This window comes from Microtus oregoni, unplaced genomic scaffold (genome assembly GCF_018167655.1).
Source record: "Microtus oregoni isolate MIOR12 unplaced genomic scaffold, Mior012 000030F_ref0000283, whole genome shotgun sequence".
NCBI classification, from domain to species: domain Eukaryota; kingdom Metazoa; phylum Chordata; class Mammalia; order Rodentia; family Cricetidae; genus Microtus; species Microtus oregoni.
Window position 1 is genome coordinate 16,322,950 of NW_024543089.1, and position 12,183 is coordinate 16,335,132.

The following is a 12,183-nucleotide window of genomic DNA, read 5'->3' on the forward strand; positions in this document are numbered from 1 at the left end:
TAACACAAGCTGTCTGCTGTAGCGCACATGTCTAAACTGGCATTGCCTAAAAGCGTTGCCTCAATCTAATTCTGAATGACATGTGCTATTTATAGTACTGTTATTTTAATGTAAATAACTGCTCATATTCCTAAATTGGAGTGTTCTACCTCCTCAAACCTCTACTGAAATTATATCTCCTCTTTAAAACTCCTGGACATTTCTACAGTATCATAATCATTTATTCTTATCAGTGTGGAGTTCCTTCATTCCAAAAAAAAAAAATGTGTCCTTCATATGCTATGTTTCAACAGAAGGATTATGCCTGAGAGAATTGTGAAAAATAAGGGCCCAAGTCTTCACTCATTAGATGACACCAGGATTGTAGCATGTGTTTCATGTGCATTGTCTAGTTCTCAGAGCAGCCTTATCTTGTCCATCTTGCCTCAGGAATGAGGAAGCAGAAGCTAACATCATCATGCAGTAGAGAACAAGGTATAGAAATGAGCAGTGACCTGGAAGGGATGGCAGCTATGGGGTGTAAAGGGTGGGTACTTCCGCTCTGTGTGAAAGTATTTTTCCCATGAATTCAAAGAATTGTTTGATTAAGTGAACATAAATAAATAAATGCAGCTACTACATTGGTGCTCTCCTCTTGACTTAAAAATATGGAGAAAACCCAAATCAGTGGAATATTCCTATACCCTGTGTAAATATATGTCATTATGATTGGTTTAATAAAGAGATGACTGGCCAATAGCTGGACAGGATAAGGTAAGGTGGGAGTATCAGACTAGGACACTGGGAAGAAGGGTGGAGTCAGAGGAGTCGCCAGCCAGACAAAGAGAGAAAGCGGGAGTTATAATGGTATATTATTTGTTGTTTAATAAACAAAACTTGCTTGAAGGTCAGAGACTGTAGAACCCTGGTCTGCCCTTGTTCCTGGGGTGCATCTGGAGGGCTGTTTCTGGTCAGCTGACAAAGCATTCTGTTAGTTCCTGTGCTTCCCCTGCCCCGCCTGGTGATTAGCTGTAGGGCATTGACTCCATTATTGATATGGTAATTTCCCACCTGCCTGGGCAGAGGTCCTTGTGCAGCAGTTAGGTAGATAAGAACTTCCCCAAGTCTGAATAAACCAGCATCCAGCTGATCTCCTTTCTAATGACCCAGGTCTCTTTGTGTGTTCTTTCAATCTCCAGGCCCTTGCCTGACTCGCATATGGTACAGTGGCACACAAACTGTACCTACAGTGGCAAGCAAACTGTACAGAGGGTATAACACAGAATCGGGTGTTATAAGAGACTAAATATACATCTGTCACAATAACAGCAACAAATTCCAGTCTAAATATAAACCCATATCTTTGACTTTAATTCAAGTTTCTCTATTTTTAACAATATATCACCTACAATATTTTGTGTTTCTTTTGGTTATATCTGTGTTTATCTTTTGTGCCCATCTTACTCTTCATATATCTCTACCTTAAAAGCAATGTTTTTTTTTTTCTGAGACCACCCAATATAAAGTGGACTGAATAGAAATATTGCAGAAATAAAAAAGGTATGTGTTTAACAAGGGTCTCCTAAAATCTGACAAACTTTTCTAGGAATCTCAGGATAATTTCTCTCATTAATTAAGGTAAAATACTGATATTCCCTGAGTGAGTTCAAGAGCTGTGCTAATGCAGCCATGAAAACTCTGATGCCTTTATAGATGAGGAAAACACTGTTGTAGACTGTTTTTTCTTTTGTGCCATTATGCTGTGGGATTCCACTGTATGTTGTGAATACCATTGGCTAATAAAGAAACTTCTTTGGGCCTATAGCAGAGTTATAGGTGAACAGATCTAGGTGGGGGAAACTAAACTGAATGCTGGGAGAAAGGAGAAAGAGTCAGAGAGAAGTATGTAGCCCTGCCAGAGACAGATACCAGAACTTTAGCTGGTAAGCCACAGTCACATGGTGATATACGGATTAATAGAAATGGGTTAGATTAATATGTAAGAGTTAGCCAATAAGAAGTTAGCGCTAATGGGCCTAGCAGTGATTTAATTAGTACAGTTTCTGTGTGATTATTTCGGGGCTAAGCGGCCGGGAACGAACAAGTAGCCTCTTCATAACACCATTACACAATCATGGTCAACCATGGTCAAGTGAATTAACAAACAGCATGAGTGAAGTTCATGATTAGCCGAGGAAAAAATAATCCAATTTTGCAAAGGCTTTATAAAAAATATATCATGTATCATATCAGAATTGAATACATTGATGTGTCACAAAGCTTATTTTCTGAAGGAACATTGCATATTGCCTCATACAGTGCTTCTCCACCAATCCCCCTAATGTTACAAAATGTCATTAGAGAAAAGAGTCCCAACATACTTGTATCTCATCTTTAACTGTGTCATTTATACACTGGGAATTTGACATAAAGGAGAGATTTCAGTGTTGTAGTAGAACATCATTTTATATGTCAGAAAAATCCTGGGAGTATTTGGTAACAAGAGCCGTTCAGCATGCAATAGTCCATGTACTGCTGTACAATGAGAAGTACTCAGTACTCATTAATGAGATGCAGAAAACATGAGAAACGAAATGTAGGTGCCGAAAAGATCTGCTGGTATTGTGAGAAGGAGAAGGGATAACACTGATTCTTATGATACAGAAATGAATTAACAACACTGGCCTGAAAACAATACTATTCTCTCAGTCTTAGCTGAAAATATTCAGTCTTATACTTCAGGATTTCATGAGAAAGTTTGCTTTTAAACAACTTCAACAGAAAATAATATATGTGCCAATAAATATCTAAAGCCTGAAATAACCTCCCTCAAGTGGGATTTGTAAAAAGAATTGTTACTTTAAAGGGAGAAAGAAATAGAGTGATCACATGACACACTACAAGGAGCTATTAATAATTTAAATATCACACGTAAGGATGAATCAGTGAACTGAGTTATCTTCAACACCCATTACAAAATGAACAAATATTTGAAAACATACCCAATGCCAATATTCATCTATCATGAACCCTAATTCTAATTTATAAATATATAGGTTTTCAATATATATTTCACAAATTATTTTTATGATATCTAATATCCCAGTCTCATTAAAATATTCATTAAAACCCTGCAAATTCAGGTTAGCTCCAGGAAATGTGTTCATCAGGTATGAGGCCTAGTGTGACAATATCATATCTCGGGAACATAAAAAATGCTGGTTTCAATCTTTCCATTTCTGAAAATAAATGCATAAAACACATCCATTATCCTGAATAATATTGACTTTTATAAGCCTTGTGCCAAATATGCTTATTAGGAAGTAACAGACTTAGAGTATTGAGAACATGAGTGACTAAAGAACTTGTAACATGCTATAGTTTGTCACAGTTACATGAAAGTAAATAAAGAAGAAATCTTTATCTAAAACAAGTCTCTCTGGCAGAAAAAAAGCTCTAGAAAGGTTTAATCAATACTATGGATTCAGTAAATTCAGGTGACACACACATACACAACTACACAAACACAAACAAATAGACTTGAACATATTGGCACAAGTGACAACTTCCTAAATAGAACACCAATAGCATAGGCACTAAGATGACCATTAATAAATGGGAACTCATGAAACAGAAAACTTCTGTAAGGCAAAGCACAGTCATTAGGACAAAACATCAGTCTACAGAATGGAAAAGGTTTTCTAGTAACTCCACATCTAACAAAGGGTTACTCTCCAAAACATACAAAAAACTCAAGAAACCAGACATCAACAAACAAAATAATCTGATTAAAAATGGAGTAGAGATCTAAGCAGAGAGTTTTCAATAGAGGAATCTCAAATGACTGAGAAACACTTAAATGTTCAACATTCTTAGCCATCAGAGAAATGCAAATCAAAATGACGTTGAGATTCCATCGTATACCTGTCAGTATGGCTAAGAACAATAACACAAATGAGAGCCTGTATTGGAGAGGATGTGAAGTAAAGGGAACACTTCTCTATTGCTGATGGATGAGCACAGCCACTAAGGAAATCATTATGGTGGTTTCTTGGATTGTTGATAATCAATCTACTTCAAGAATGAGCTGTACCATTCTTGGGCATATACCCAAAAGGTGCTCCATCCTAACACAAGGAAATTTGTTCAACTATGTTCATAGTTGCTTTATTCATAATAGCAGAAACTGAAAATGACCTAAGTGTCTATCAACAAAAAAATAGATAAAGAAAATGTAGAAAAAATGTGGCACATTAACTCCATTGTGTTACTCCAATGGAGTATTACTCTGCTATTTATGAGAGAGAGAGAGAGAGAGAGAGAGAGAGAGAGAGAGAGAGAGAGAAATGACATCATGAAATTTGCAGGCAAATAAATGGAACTAGAAAAAGAAATCATCCCAAGTGAGGCAACCCAGATCCTGAAAGAAAAGCATCATTGGTGTCTAGCCCAATTGTAGTTAGAGACCTTAGCAAAAATTAGGCTGAGAGACAGCCTAAAGTGAAGATCTAAATAGATCCCTCCCATTGGAGCTCAGGGAACTCTATAAAAGAGGGGAAGGAATATTGTAGGAGTCAGAGAGGACACTAGGAAACCATGGCCCACAGAATTAACTAAGCAGGTATCAAAGGTGCTCACAGAGACTGAAATGGAAATTATGGAGCCTGCATTTATCTACACTAGCCCCTCTCCGTCTGTGTTACAGTTGTTCAGCTTAGGGATTTTGTGGGACTCCTAACAGTGGAAGCTGGGGTGTCTCCAACTCTTTTTCCTGCTCTTGGGACCCTTTTCCTCCTACTAGGTTGCCCTGCCCAGCCTTGATATAAGGGTTCCTGCCCAGTATTATTGAATCTTCTTATGCCATGTTAGGTTGATATCCTTGTAAAATCTGCTTTTTTTTCTGAAGGGAAAGGGGGAGCAGTGGATATTGGGGAGAAGAGAGGGGTGAGAGAGACTTGAAGGAGTGGAGGTGGGGAAACTCTGGTCAGAATGTATTATATGAGAGAAGAATAAATAAAAATAAAGAAATAGAAGCAAGTCTTGTAACTTTACAAAAAAATGAAAAGCTCTAGAAAGACTGAATCAGTTTTATATGGATTCAATGAGTAGGAAACACATTGATACACTTACACAGTCATACAAACACACGGTGACTCACATACATATATACAGAGTCATACAAATACAGACATTCACATAAACACACACCTCAGAAGGCCCCACTCAGGGTTTTAGAAGTCAAAGACCTTATGCCTCCATTGAGCAGTTTTGTTTGTCTCCTAAGAGCTAAGGGCAGGAAGTCTGAGAGTCTAACATTCTTTCCAATTTACTTTTATTCTGTAGATTCATAATGTGATTGAAACCTGCAGTTTAAAAAGAAATTAAAGGGGTAGCCCATTCACTCTCTCTAGGTGTATGCATACCACTTGAAACCAATTAGATGTCAACAGAAATGTTAATTACCCTGGGGTCACCACCTTTTGTGAAGCCTTTCAAAGTAGAAAGGAGGCGTGGTTTAACTCACAGCAGGTTCAAGCAGCCCTTTAATTGACACTTTTTGTATTCGGGAGTTCAGTTGCCTGGAGAGGTTAAATCACATTTGCTCTTCTTCATAAAGGACAATGGATGCTCCGTTACATTTAGCATCACTTATAAAGCAAAACTCACTTATAAAGCAAATACTCATTGAATCTCTGCTTTGAACTCCAGAGCGAGAAGTGGCTAAGAAAAGAAGCAGTTTCTGGTGAAGACTGAATTTTTTTTTTTTTTGAGTGACTCTCACTTCCCACTTTACAAATGATTTAGAGGAATGGATTGTAGAGTACTCCCAAAGTCTAGAAGGCTGTGAATCTTAAGCCCATCTGTGTTCTGAACTCTAAGTTAATAAAGATGTTACAACTCTCCCTTAGCTAAAATATTAACAAACTCTTCTTTAGTCCATGCTATACAACAAACAAAAACAGATAACTAAATCCCATTCAGCATGCATTGTAAAAGCGGTCATCGAACAGTTGATAAAAATTTTATGATAACAACTGTAAAAGCTGAACTGGAAGGGTGCTGTGAGCTGAAGTTCCCTGCCAGAGCAGCGCATTTGCTGAAGTTGCTGCAGACATATAGATTAATTAGAACTTCCCAACTGCGGAGGGTTGGAATGTTGAAGATTGCGTGCCAAAATTCTGTTTGCACTATCTTTACTTCCTTAATTGACATTTATTTCCGACCTCTGCATCTCCTCCAGAATCTTTTTTTTTTTTTTGACTACCAGGTGGAGCTTTTTGAAATGTGTTAACTTAGCAGACTACCAAGTTCTAGTGAGGCAAACCTGAGGGTTGTCAGGCAGTGTTGAGAACCTAAAGCAGTGTTTGTTCTGCTTTGCTGTAACCCATCCTCTTGCTGTCCCCATCACTGCATTTGGTAAATATGTTGATTTGTGAATTTTAAGACTATTTTTTGAGGCTGCAGAGATGGGTCAGCAGTTTAAAACACTGGTTGCTCTTGCAGAAAAACCAAGTTCGATTTCTAACGCATGGCAGCTCATATCCATCTGTAACTAATGTTCCAGCCCATCTGATGCCCTCTTCTGGTGTCCATGGACACCAAGCACACATGTGATTTTGGACAGACGTTCATACAGAGAAAACACCCAAACACATAAAATAAAAAATAAACCTTTTTAAAAATGTGTTTGTTGTGTGTGTGTGTGTGTGTGTGTGTGTGTGTGTGTGTGTGGACCTGCAACTATCTTGGCATACCTGGGTTGGCATACCTGGGGATGTCAGACAACAATTTGTGGGAATCAGGTCTCTTTCCACTATGTGGACTTCAGAAATCTAATTTATAGCTTGGCGGGTACAGGCACATGCCTTTAATCCTAGCACTCAGGAGGCAGAGGCATGTGGTCTCTGTGAGTTCAAGGTTTGTCTGATCTACAGATAGAGTTCCAGAACAGGCTTCAAAGCTACACAGAGAAACCTTGTCTCTTGTCTCTAAAACAACAAAACAAAACAAAACAAAACAAAAACCTATGTCATCAGTTTTGGTGGCAGGTATCTTCACAAGCCAAGATATTACATAAACACTTATGGCTTGGTTTCTAGGTTTAAATAAAACTTGTTCACCTACCTTGAAGGACCCAAATCATCTTCAGTATTTTTTAGGAAACGCACGCATGCACATATTTTTTTTTCAGGTTACTTGCTACTCCAAGAGACAAATGGCTATTTTGATATAAGAAAATAACATTTTTTTCAATTAGCAAACAATTCTCAATAGCCATGTAGAAAAAATAGATAATCTACTGAAATTTTATAATTAACCAACATTTTAAGTGTTTTATTGCATTTCATTTTTGTAAACACTATGAAAAACAGGTTCATAACATAGTCAGCCATAAATGGTAGGCTCTCATAACTTCTGGTTAATCTAAAGTAAGTAGTAGGTGCACTCCTCCAGAAAATATTGCACATACACAAGGAATATGGAAACCACATTGAAAGCTACATGAAGAGCTTGATGTCTGTGCCAGGAAAGAAATTCCAGACATGAGAAAGATCATAGACTTTGGATCTTCCATCCTGGGAAAGATTTCAAAATGTACTGCCTGCCTGACCACAGACAGGATACATGTTCTTTCTGGGCTTTAGTGTACTCAACGGGAATCATGGTTGATTCAACATGATGAGGCTGGCACTGGGATTGAGAGAGATATTCAGCACTTTGAACGATGCCAAGCATAGAGCAATTTTCTATCACACCAATATCTTCACAATAATAGTCATTGACAAGGACTGTAAGATGGTGCTGACATTAACCCCCCTCATGCTTGTAAAGCAGAAATGTATAGTATCAACAAGTTTTTGTTTTAGAAAGAATGCTCAGTAGATGCTAGTTATTTTCATCATTATATTTCTGATTTTTTTTTCCTGTAACAGAAACTCAGGAAAATGAAAGTCGTGGTTCCTTGTATAATAGGTAATTAAACCATTCACGATCTGTGGTACAATGTAGGGCTTTCCAAACCACCCCAACTTTTGAAGAAAGCATTTGAAAATATCTTTCAGATAATTGCAACTGTAACTACCATGGAAATATAGAATAAACAGATGTCAAAACATTTGTTCAACTCATTAGCAAGGAAACCACTAAAATATAAAGGTCATTTTAAAACATAGTTTGAAGAAAAAAGATTCAGCTGAGACTGTTGAAAGGAAACATCTAAGAAAGAAAAAACTGATTGAAATCCTATAGGTCAATGTCATGCAAATATTAGTGTTATATTTCTTACAGAGCAAAAAGTAATTATGTATTATCCAGACAAAATTTCTCTGAATTATATCAGACATGACAACCGTTATTGAAAAAAAAACTTTTTTTTCTAAAACTTACTTCCACCTCCACATGCTCTACTCTACAGAAAGTCAATTAACTGCTTATGACCCTTTAAAAAAAAAGAACACTTAGCTGAGAAAAGATACCCAGCCACCGATGGCAATTCCACTGTGTCCTCCCCTTAGCCTATGCAACCTTGTCTTCTATGTTAACTGTGTTTAGGGAATATACACAGGGTCTATGAAGTGTAGAAGACACCCTCTTCTAGATATTAAACATATAGTCTTCTGGGGACAATTGATCCTGTCTTTTGTTGCAGAACTTCTAAGGAATAATTTCAGTTTCTGTCTCTTGGTAGTGGCTACTTATTTGTTCCCGGCTGCTCAGATCCAAAATAATCACTCAGAAACAATATTATTTGCAATACTGTTTGGCCAATGACTTAAGTGTATTTTTAGCTAGCTCTTACACCTTAAATTAACCCATTTCTATTATTTTATATTTTACCCAAGGCTTGTGATCTACCGCCAAGGTTCTGACTTGTGGCTCATGTCTTTTTCCTCCGGTGGCTACATGGCATTTTGTTGACTCTGTCTTCTTTGTCCTCTATCTGCTTAGAACTCCCACCTTGCTCTATTCTGCTAAGCCATTGGCTGAAAGAGCTTTATTCATTAACCAATAAAAGCAACACATACGCAGAAGTTCTTCCCACACCATTGCTCCAATGTGGGTGACTACATCCATAAAACCTGAGAGAACTTGGAAAGGAATTCTAGACACAAAAGAACAGAGTTAAGCACAGCTTCTCAGTAGCCAGCTTTATTTTTCTGGATGGGCTCTGTTTGCTCATGGTGAGCAAGGACACTGTGGCCTTTTTTAAGAGAGGTACAGTAAAAACTATGTGGCTTCTTTAAAAAGCAATGGCTTCCTGCCAGCACAAATGGCTCTGACTCTTTCGAAGGTCCACCGACAGAGCATTTAAGTAGGGTTTGTAAGCAGCAAGTTACAACCTACTTAATGGTATGGCATAGATCAACTGCATACCTGAAACTGGGGTGACGTGCATGGCTCTCAGAGGCAGTGAACATGCCTCCTTCATGTTGGACTGGGCAAAGCAAACAGGGAGGAATACAGAGTTGGTCCTAAGCATGCCCAGTTAGTATTTAAAAGAAAAAAGTGCTCCTTGTCAGAAAATAATGGCAAATAAAGACAGATTCAGATAGAAATAGTCCTCTAAATGAGCCACAGGGTTAGATAAATGTATGTAGGCTTGGGAGAAAGAGAAGAAAAATAATATAGACAGTTATAAAGGGAAGTAAATGATTTTAAAAAAATAAAACAAAGTCTTTAAAGAGACAGAGTACAGACAGTTACAGATTAAAGGAGTAAAGAAAAATAAGCCACATAAAGATGGAATGTACACAGAAAGTCTAAGTTATGCATATTATTGTGTTTTCTTTTAAGTTTTTGACTATAGAGAGACACTTGTTTCTGGGGACTGCTAAGCTAAACACACACACACACACACACACACACATATATAATATGGTATCTTGACTTCAAAATTTGGGTCTTAGGTTATGTCGCTTTGGAAAAGCTAATCCACTTTTGTTTCCACAAAGGATGAGAACCTGTGGATTCCTTACAGACTAATGTAGTTTGATGGAACAAGACCCCCTGAAAGGTTCCATGACCCCCCAATACTTCACCCAACAACAATCAGGAAGCAGCTTACACAAATTATCAAATATTGTTTATAAATGTTCCTTTACATTTAAAAGGGAATATGCTATTGAAATGAATACTTTGTATTTGTATGGATCTTGGTTTACTGATACAGATTTAAGGTCAATTTTGTTATATGTACATTTCTGCTCTTGATTAAGGTATTGTATTCATGCAGCTCATTTAAAAATGTAATATATAATTAAGAAATACAGGTTAATAGTTGTCTAAAATAGTCAAGCTTTTAGTCATGTTAGTTAGGTTTTATAGATATATAGAGAAATATTTTAGTTAGATAAGTATTCTTAAAACCTTTTAAAGCCAAACAGAACATGGCATTTAAAATGTTTTAGAAACTTAGAACTTTTCATGACAATGAGTCACATCTGCTCCTGGCAGTACCAATCTACTTCAAGAGGATGCTGGGCATCGAAGAGGCTTTCTAAGAAGTTTTTTAATCATTTGGGCAAGAAATTGCTCTTGTATGGACTTCTTGATGTTATGCTGTATGAACTGGATATGTAGGACCCACAGGAAAATAACAGAAATGACAACTGAACTTGTCTAAAGGTGAGATGGTCCTTTGGGGTTCCTGCTTCATGAAATGGTCTTACAGACATTCTGCATGCCCCAGCAGAAAGTGACTGATAAACTGCCAATATAGACAGTACTGTCTTTGACAGTTCCTGCTTCATGGAAACATCTGTCAGATGCTATGGGCCTGTAGGCTGAAGATGGATGTCACAACATTACAAAATAACTTTGGGTGACTGTCCAAGTAGTGAGAAGTCTGTGTCAATTCTAGAGTTTTGGAAGTTGCTTACAATATACATCCTGTTTACTTACATAATATTATAGCCTTCTGGGGTCTTTGATGGAGTTGAAGAGTAGATGGTTATAATTGCAGTTTTCTTTAGTTGTGATAAAAGATAAAGAAAATATAAATATTGTAACTGTGATTCTTGCTTGATACTTGTTTTGTTATATGTAATTTTACTATGTTAAAGTTAAAACCTTCCTTTTTATTTGAACAGAAAAGGAAAAATGTTGTGAGAAGTCCTCCTGCATATGTGTTGCTTTTATTGGATAATAAATAAAATTTTTAGGCCAGTGGCTTAGCAGAGTAGAGCAAGGCTAGAATGCAAAGCAGATAGAAGAGAAAGAAAGCAGAATCAATGGGACTCCATGTTGCCAGTAAACCACGAGCCTCATGGCAAAATATAAAATAATGGATATGTGTTAATTTAAGATGTAAGAGCTAGCTAGCAACGTGCTAGCTAGTGATTGGCCAAGCTGTGTTTTAATGAATACAACCTTTGTGATTATTTCGGGTCTGAGTGGCTAGGAATGAATGAGTGGTCTCCACCAACATCTGCCTAACTTTAAGAATTATCACAAATATTATGACATCAAAATGTCTATCAACACTCATATCCAGTAATCTAGGAAGAAGTAAATTTTCAGGTACTTTGGGTGAATATCATGACACAGACCTGACAGATAAAACTATATGTAGTTTAACATAAGTCTATGAATCCATCTGCCAAAATGTCTCTTTTGTTTAGCAACCTAGTAAACAATGAATGAAGGTCCTGCTGCTTCACATGAACTCAGTATTGGATAACTTATGATTTTAGGATTTGGCCACTCACTAAGTACACAAAACCATCTTTCAATTGTTTCAATTTGTGTTTTTTCTTGTGTCTTCCTTTCCTATGCCTGCTTACTATCTATATACCCACATTTGCAATCGATCTCTGCACTGGTCCATTTTTAAAATTCAGATTGTTCATTTTCTTTTATTGAATTTAAGGACTTCTTCACACATTTTAACATAATTTTTTTCATACCCATGTTTGTAGATATTTTTCCCACTATGTGGTTTGACTTTCCATTTTCATGACTTTGTTTTACTCAATGCAGAATATTTTAATTTTAACAGAATCTATCTTGTCAAACATTTTTTATAGAACATGCTTTTCTATTTGTCCAAGCAATTTACCACCCCAAGTTTATCTAGATTCTCTCATGTGTTGTTTTCTAGGACTGTATGCTATAGTTTATATTTATGTGTAAGCTCTATACTAATTTTATAAGAATTCAGGGTGTCTATGTAGATTTTTTCATGCTGGAGCTCTAGTCACTTGA